This window comes from Mirounga leonina, unplaced genomic scaffold, assembly GCF_011800145.1.
Source record: "Mirounga leonina isolate KUSES-001 unplaced genomic scaffold, KU_Mleo_1.0 Mir_53, whole genome shotgun sequence".
Taxonomy (NCBI): Eukaryota; Metazoa; Chordata; class Mammalia; order Carnivora; family Phocidae; genus Mirounga; species Mirounga leonina.
This window is the reverse complement of record NW_023270807.1, coordinates 45,789,999-45,796,959: the sequence shown is the minus strand read 5'-3', so window position 1 is coordinate 45,796,959 and position 6,961 is coordinate 45,789,999. Positions and strand designations below refer to the sequence as shown.

Here is a 6,961-nt window from a genome sequence, read left to right as displayed (position 1 = left end):
AACTAGAGAAAAAGCAACAAATGATGCCTAAGCCTTGCATTAGAGGAGAAATAATTAAGATTAGAGCAGAGATCAATGAATTAGAAACCATAAACACTGTAGATCAGATCAATGAAACTAGAAGCTGGTTCTTCAGAAGAATTAATAAGATCGATAAACCACTGGCCAGACTTATCCAAAAGAAAAGAGAAAGGACCCAAATTAATAAAATTATGAATGAAAGGGGAGAGACCACGGCTAACACCAAGGAAATAGAAAACAATTATTAGAAGTTATTATCAACAACTATATGCCAATAAGCTGAGCAACCTGGATGAAATGGATGCCTTCCTGGAAACCTATAAACTCCTAAGACTGAAACAGGAAGAAATTGACAAGCTGAACAGGCCAATAACCAGTAACGAGATTGAAGCAATGATCAAAAACCTCCCAAGGAACTAGGATTCTTAACAGAACATGAGTCAGAAGAGGTCTTCAAAATGCAATAGAGCAGATTAAATATGACAGATTGGTGCATACATAGGACTGTGTCCTACATTCCATCAAATGGCAAGAAAGGAATTTAAAAGATTTTAGCCCACAAGAGCAAATGACCAGCTGAAGAGCTACCAGCAGAGAAGAGATTTCAACTAATAGTTGGAAAACAGCAAAGGATGAAAGTGTGGCTTTTTGATTCACAAGGAGGAGGAAGGGACAGCTAAGCTGCTACAGAGGAAAATCCTGAAAAGAAATGAGATCTTTGCAGACTCACAACAATGGAAGTCCGGGACATGGGGCACAACTTACCGGAGGAGGCAGGAGGGTGTGTCAGGGCAGAAAACAAGACATAGAGCCAAATCTACACACAACCCGAGTTGAATCCCATATCATTCTCCCACCCAACATAACCAGTCAACTATATCCTCCTCCATATTACTACCTATGCTCCATGCAGAGTCCCAAGAATTCTTTTCTAAGGACATTGAACCCAAGTCTCAGTGATCATCATATTATGTGTTGGGGTTGAGGATAGACATGAAGAGAAATGAAGTAATAAAGTGACAATTCTGCACTGAGAAGGGTGGGACTCCTTAGTTTCTTTTCCCAGCTCTGCTTCCAAAAACCAGGAGCCAGGTTTAACTCTCCAGGCAGGAAATGAAAGAATTTTTCTCTGGAGAAACTAAATAGCTAAAAAACAAACAAACAAACAAAAAACCAAAACAAACAAACAGAAAACAACAAAAGCAAATTTTAAAAATTTCAGATATTGGTGGAGGGAAAACCTGGTGTTAGGTCTCCAGTGTCAAAGCTGATTTTCCCTGCACAACCCCTTCCCCTTACCACACACAAGCCAACACACACACAGAGCTTCCAATCTCCTTTTAAGTGTCTCACTCTAAATATGAATGGACAGCCTAGGATAACCAGACATTAGAGGAAGGCCTCCAATATGAGAGGGACCAAAACAGGCGGGGAGAATAGGGGAAACACTGACAATACACACAGAAATTATGAACATGATTCTCAGAAAAATGAGCAAAGATATTTAATCCCTGAAACAAGATCAGTCTGCCACAAAAAAAATGTAAAAGTGTGTGTTTAGGTTGGGGGTGGGGAATTAGAAAAATATAAAGAGTTTCTAGAAATTAAAAATGTAACAGCAAGAATGAAAAACTTGGGAAATAAGATGAGGAAATAAGAAGAAAAAAAGAATAATGGATAAAGAGACAGACAAATGGAGAGAAAAGGTAAGAAAATCAGAAGATAAATTTGAGAGCCCTGTACCTAACCAATAGGGGCTCTAGAAAGAGATAACAGTGAGGAAGAAATTATGAAAGACATCCTTTTCTCATAACAAAATTCTCCAGGACTAAAGATTAAATTTTTAACTTAATCTTTAGATTAAAATGGTCAATCACAATGAATGAAAAAAGACCAACACCAAGGCACACTGCTGTGAAATTTAAAAAGCTCATCAAGAAAAAGAACATTGTTTTAAGCTTCCAGAGAGAAAAACAGTTCACACACAAAAAAATTACAAATCAGAATGGCAGATTTCTCAATAGTAATTATATAAGGTAGAAGAAAATGCAGCAATGACTTCATAATTTTGAAAGAAATAAAATTCCATACCCAAACTATCAGTGAAGTTTGAGCGTAAAATAAAGACATTTTCAGACATTCAGATCTCAAAAATTTTACTTTCTTCGTACTATTTCTTTGGAGGCTGCTGGAATGCACATTCTAGCAACCCAAAAAAGGAAGCCAACGGAGAAAAAAAAAACAAAAAAACAAAATAGGAATTCATCTGAAAGAAGCTGCAAATGGGATTCAAAAATAAAGCAACACATCTGGATTGGAGTAGAGGGATGAAAAGCTCCAGTTTTAAGAGGAAAAGATGGAATTGATTTTTTGAGCATATGGAAAATACTGATAGGTATGTGTGACAGAGATATTAGAGCATTTGGGGGAAAACTACAATAGGTCCAGAGAAATGTAACAAATGTGAAGAGACAAGTATTAATTCCAAAAGGACTGTACAAGATAGGAGGCATGATTATAGTATATTACTGGGCTTGGCAATGAACATTATTTCCACCATCATCATACTTTAAGCACTGATGATTGATTTAAGCAAAATTTGTGATGCTACTATTTGGGGGTGGGGTGGGGAACAGGATCTGGGGATATTTGTGTAAGAATAAGCTCTCATTGAAAGGGAAACCCTCCTACATTGTTGGTGGGAATGCAAACTGGTGTAGCCACTCTGGAAAACAGTATGGAGATTTCTCAAAATGTTAAAAACAGAACTACCCTATGATCTAGCAATTGCACTACTAGGTATTTACCCAAAGGATACAAAAATACAGATTTGAAGGGGTACATGCACCCCAATGTTTATAGCAGCATTACCAACAATAGCCAAACTATGGAAAGAGCCCAAATGTCCATCAACTAATGAATGGCCAAAGAAGATATATACAATGGAATATTACTCAACCATCAAAAAGAATGAAATCTTGCCATTTGCAACAACATGGATGGAGCTGGAGTGTATTATGCTAAGTGAAGTAAGTCAGAGAAAGAAAAATACCATTTGATTTCACTCATGTGGAATTGAAGTAACAAAACAGATGAACATATGGAAAGGGGGAAGAAAGAGAGGGGGAAACAAACCATAAAATACTCTTAATTGAGGGTTGATGGAGAAAGGTGAGTGGGAGATGGACTAAATGGGTGATGGGTATTAAGAAGGGCACTTGTCACGTTGGAAACTAGGTTTTATATGTAAGTGATGAATCACTAAATTTTCCTGAAACCAATATTACACTATATGTTAACCAATTAGAATTGAAATAAAAATTTGAAAAAGAAAAAAAACTTGAAAAAAAAAGAGAATAAGCCCTCATTTTCTGACAAAAAATTAAGAGATGTCCAAAACTATTAAAATTGTGTGACATACACATCACATTACAAAATGAATGATGAAAATCAAGTGATCATCTCAACAGATGCAGAAAAAGCACGTGACAAAATTCAACATCAATTTATGATAAAAATTCTCAACAAAGTGGATATCGGGAGAAAGTACTTTAACATAATAAAAGTCATTTATGATAAGCCACCACTCATATTCAACATAAAAAAATTGAAAACTTTTCTTCTAAGATCAGGAACAAGACAAGGATGCCCACTTTTGCCATTTTTATTCAACATAGTATTAGAAGTCCTAGCCAGAGCAATTCAGTAAAGAAAAAGAAATAAAAGGCATCCAAATTAGAAAGTAAGAAGTAAAACTGTCACTATTTGCAGATGACATGATTTTATATCTAGAAAATCCTAAAGGCTCCACCCAGAAACAGTTAGAATTTAAAAATTCAGTAAAGTTACAGGATACAATCTCAATATACAGAAATTTGTTGCATTTCTTATACACTAACAATGAACTATCATGAAGAGAAATTAGGAAAACAATCACATTTACAATTGCATCAAAAATGTAAAATATCTAGGAACAAATTTAACTAAAGAGGTAAAAGACCTATACACTGAAAATTATAAGACACTGATCAAAGAAACTAAAGAAGACACAAAGAAATGGAAAGATATTCTATGCTCATGGATTAGAAGAATTAAAATTGTTAAAATGTTCATATTACCCAAAACAATTGACAAATTCAATGCAATCTCTAACAAAATTCCAATGACATTTTTCACAGAAGTATAACAAACAATCCTGAAACTTCTGTGGAACCACAAAAGATCCTGAACAGCCAAAGCAACATTGAGAAAGAAATGGAGAGCTGGAGGCATGATGCTCCCTGATTTTTTTTTTTTTTTGGCTTTTTAACTTTTTATTTTAATTCCAGTTAGTTAACATATGGCACTATATTAGTTTCAGGTGTACAATATAGTGATTCAACAATTCCACACTCCCTGATTTCAAACTATACTACAAAGCTTTAGCAATTAAAACAGTATGGTACTGGTATGACGATAGGCATATAGATTAATGGAATAGAACAGAGAGCCCAGGAATAAACATGTATGGCCAATTAATTTATGACAAAGGAGGAAAGAATATACAATGGGGAAAAGACAGTCTTCAATAAATGGTGTTGGGAAAACTGACAGCCACATGCAAAAGAATGGAATTAAAATACTATCTTAGACCACACACAACTATTAACTCAAAGTGAACTGAAAACTTTAAAGCCAGACCTGAAACAAAAAACTTCCTAAAAGAAAACATGGTCAATGGTCTTGGCAATGGTTTTTTGGATCTGACTCCAAAAGCAAAGGCAATAAAAGCAAAAATGAACAAATGAGACTACATCAAACTAAAAAGCTTCTGCACAGCAAAGGAAACCATCAACAAAATGAAAAGCCAACATACCAAACGGGACAAAACACTTGCAAATCGTATATACAATAAGAGATTAATACTCAAAATATATAAAGAACTCCTACAACTCAAGAGCAAAATAACAAACAATCTAATTTTAAAATTTTTAGACAGATATAACTGACATATAACATTATGTTAGCAAATAGCAGAGGATCTGAACAGACATTTTTCCAAAGAAGACATACAGTGGCCAACAAACACATGAAAAGATGCCCAACAGTCTTTTTTCGTGCCTAGCATAGCCATGTCTCATGGTCACAAGAAGCATCTGAAGCATGTATCAGCTCCAAAGCATTGGACACTGGTCCCCATAAGCTGAGAGAATGTCTCCCTCTCATCATTTTCCTAAGGAACAGACTTAAGTATGTCCTAACAGGAGATGAGGTAAAGATGATCTGTATGCAGTGTTTTATTAAGATTGATGGAATGGTGTGAACTGATATAACCTACCCTGTTGGTTTTATGGATGTCATCAGCATTAACAAGACTGGGGAGAATTTCCATCTGATCTATGACACCAAAGGTCACTTGGCTGTTCATCAGATTACACCTGAGGAGGCCTAGTATAAGTTGAGCAAAGTAAGAATGATCTTTGTGGGGACAAAAGGAATCCCCCATCTGATGACCCATGATGCCTGCACCATCCACTATCCTGATCCCTTCCTCAAGGTGAATGACACTTTCAGATTGATTTGGAGACTGGGAAGATTACTGATTTCATCACATTTGATATTGGTAATCTGTGTATGGTGACTGAGGGTGCTAACCTGGAAAGTATTGGTGTGATCACCAAAGGAAAGGGATACCTTGGTTCTTTTGATATAGTTCATGTGAAAGATGTCAATGGCAACAGCTTCGCCATCCAGCTCTCCAACATTTTTGTTATTGGCAAAGGCAACCAACCATGGATTTCTCTTCCCCATGGAAAGGGTATCTGCCCAGTGGAAGTTTGTCAATAAATACAATATAGTACTGTAAGTGTATTTTCTCTCCCTTATGGTTTTCTTAATAACGTTTCTTTTCTCTAGCTTACTCTGTTGTAGAAACACAGTATATAATACATACAACATACAAACCATGTGTTAACTGACTATGCTATCAGTAAAGCTTTCAGTCAATAGCAGGCAATGAGTAGCTAAGTTTTGGGGGAGCCAGAAGTTAAACACAGATTTTCAACTGCACAGGAGGGGAGGAGAGGGGACCAGTGCCCCTAACCTCCACATTGTTTAAGGGTCAACTGTATACGCAGAAACCACAGGAACTAATTCACCAAGAACTATGTAGGGGCACTCAGCCCAAAGACAGTTCGGTCTTCGAATCCCACTAATTGAATGTGTCCTGAAAGTGGGGAAATCCCTGGCACGGACCCTTCCCTACCTGGGCACCTTGAGAGCTCCAGCACATCGGAGCAGCGTCCAGAAAGAGACCGAGGGGCTAGAAGAAATGGATGTGCCTCCAGAGACTCATCAGAGCAGGGCAGGAGTCTGAAATGTGTAAATGGAGTGCCAACTGATCTTGTTCACGAGGCACACATCAGGTACCTCCTGAGGACTCTCCAAATCCCCCTGGGGCATTTTGCAGTCACCCAATAGGCTGTGTGAGCAGATGCAATGACACTGGTAAGTTCAGTGTCTTTCTATTTATATAGCCCTGTGACCCCTGTGGGCCGGTGACCTGAAAAAGCAAATCTTCCTGAATGAGGTACTAATTCGCCAGTGCAAGCATCTGGCTCCAGCACAGAATCATACCTGACCAGCTTGGAGTGCTCTTGCCATGGGCAGTCTTCCCGAATAATACCAATCAGAGAGAACATTATGCTAAGCAACTGCCCACACCCTTCAAAAACTTTCAGGACATCACTCGTGAGCTGTCACCCCTCAGACAGCTCCACTAAGTCTGAGAAAGGGGCCATGACCAGGGGGCAAGTCCACAGCTGCCAGTTCCACGGTCTGAGTACCACATCTTAAGAAGAACAAGGGACCCTGGTGACATGAGCTCTCAGCTTTAGTGTCTGCTTTTCTCCATGGCCAGACCCTTCATCTTGGCCTCTGGACACATCCTCACCTTGAAGAG

General features: G+C 37.8%; 1 pseudogene; it reads left to right on the top strand.

The window, feature by feature from the left end:
* Window positions 1-5,132: 5,132 nt before the first annotated feature.
* Window positions 5,133-6,961, top strand: part of LOC118001070 — a 37,538-nt pseudogene continuing 35,709 nt past the window's right edge.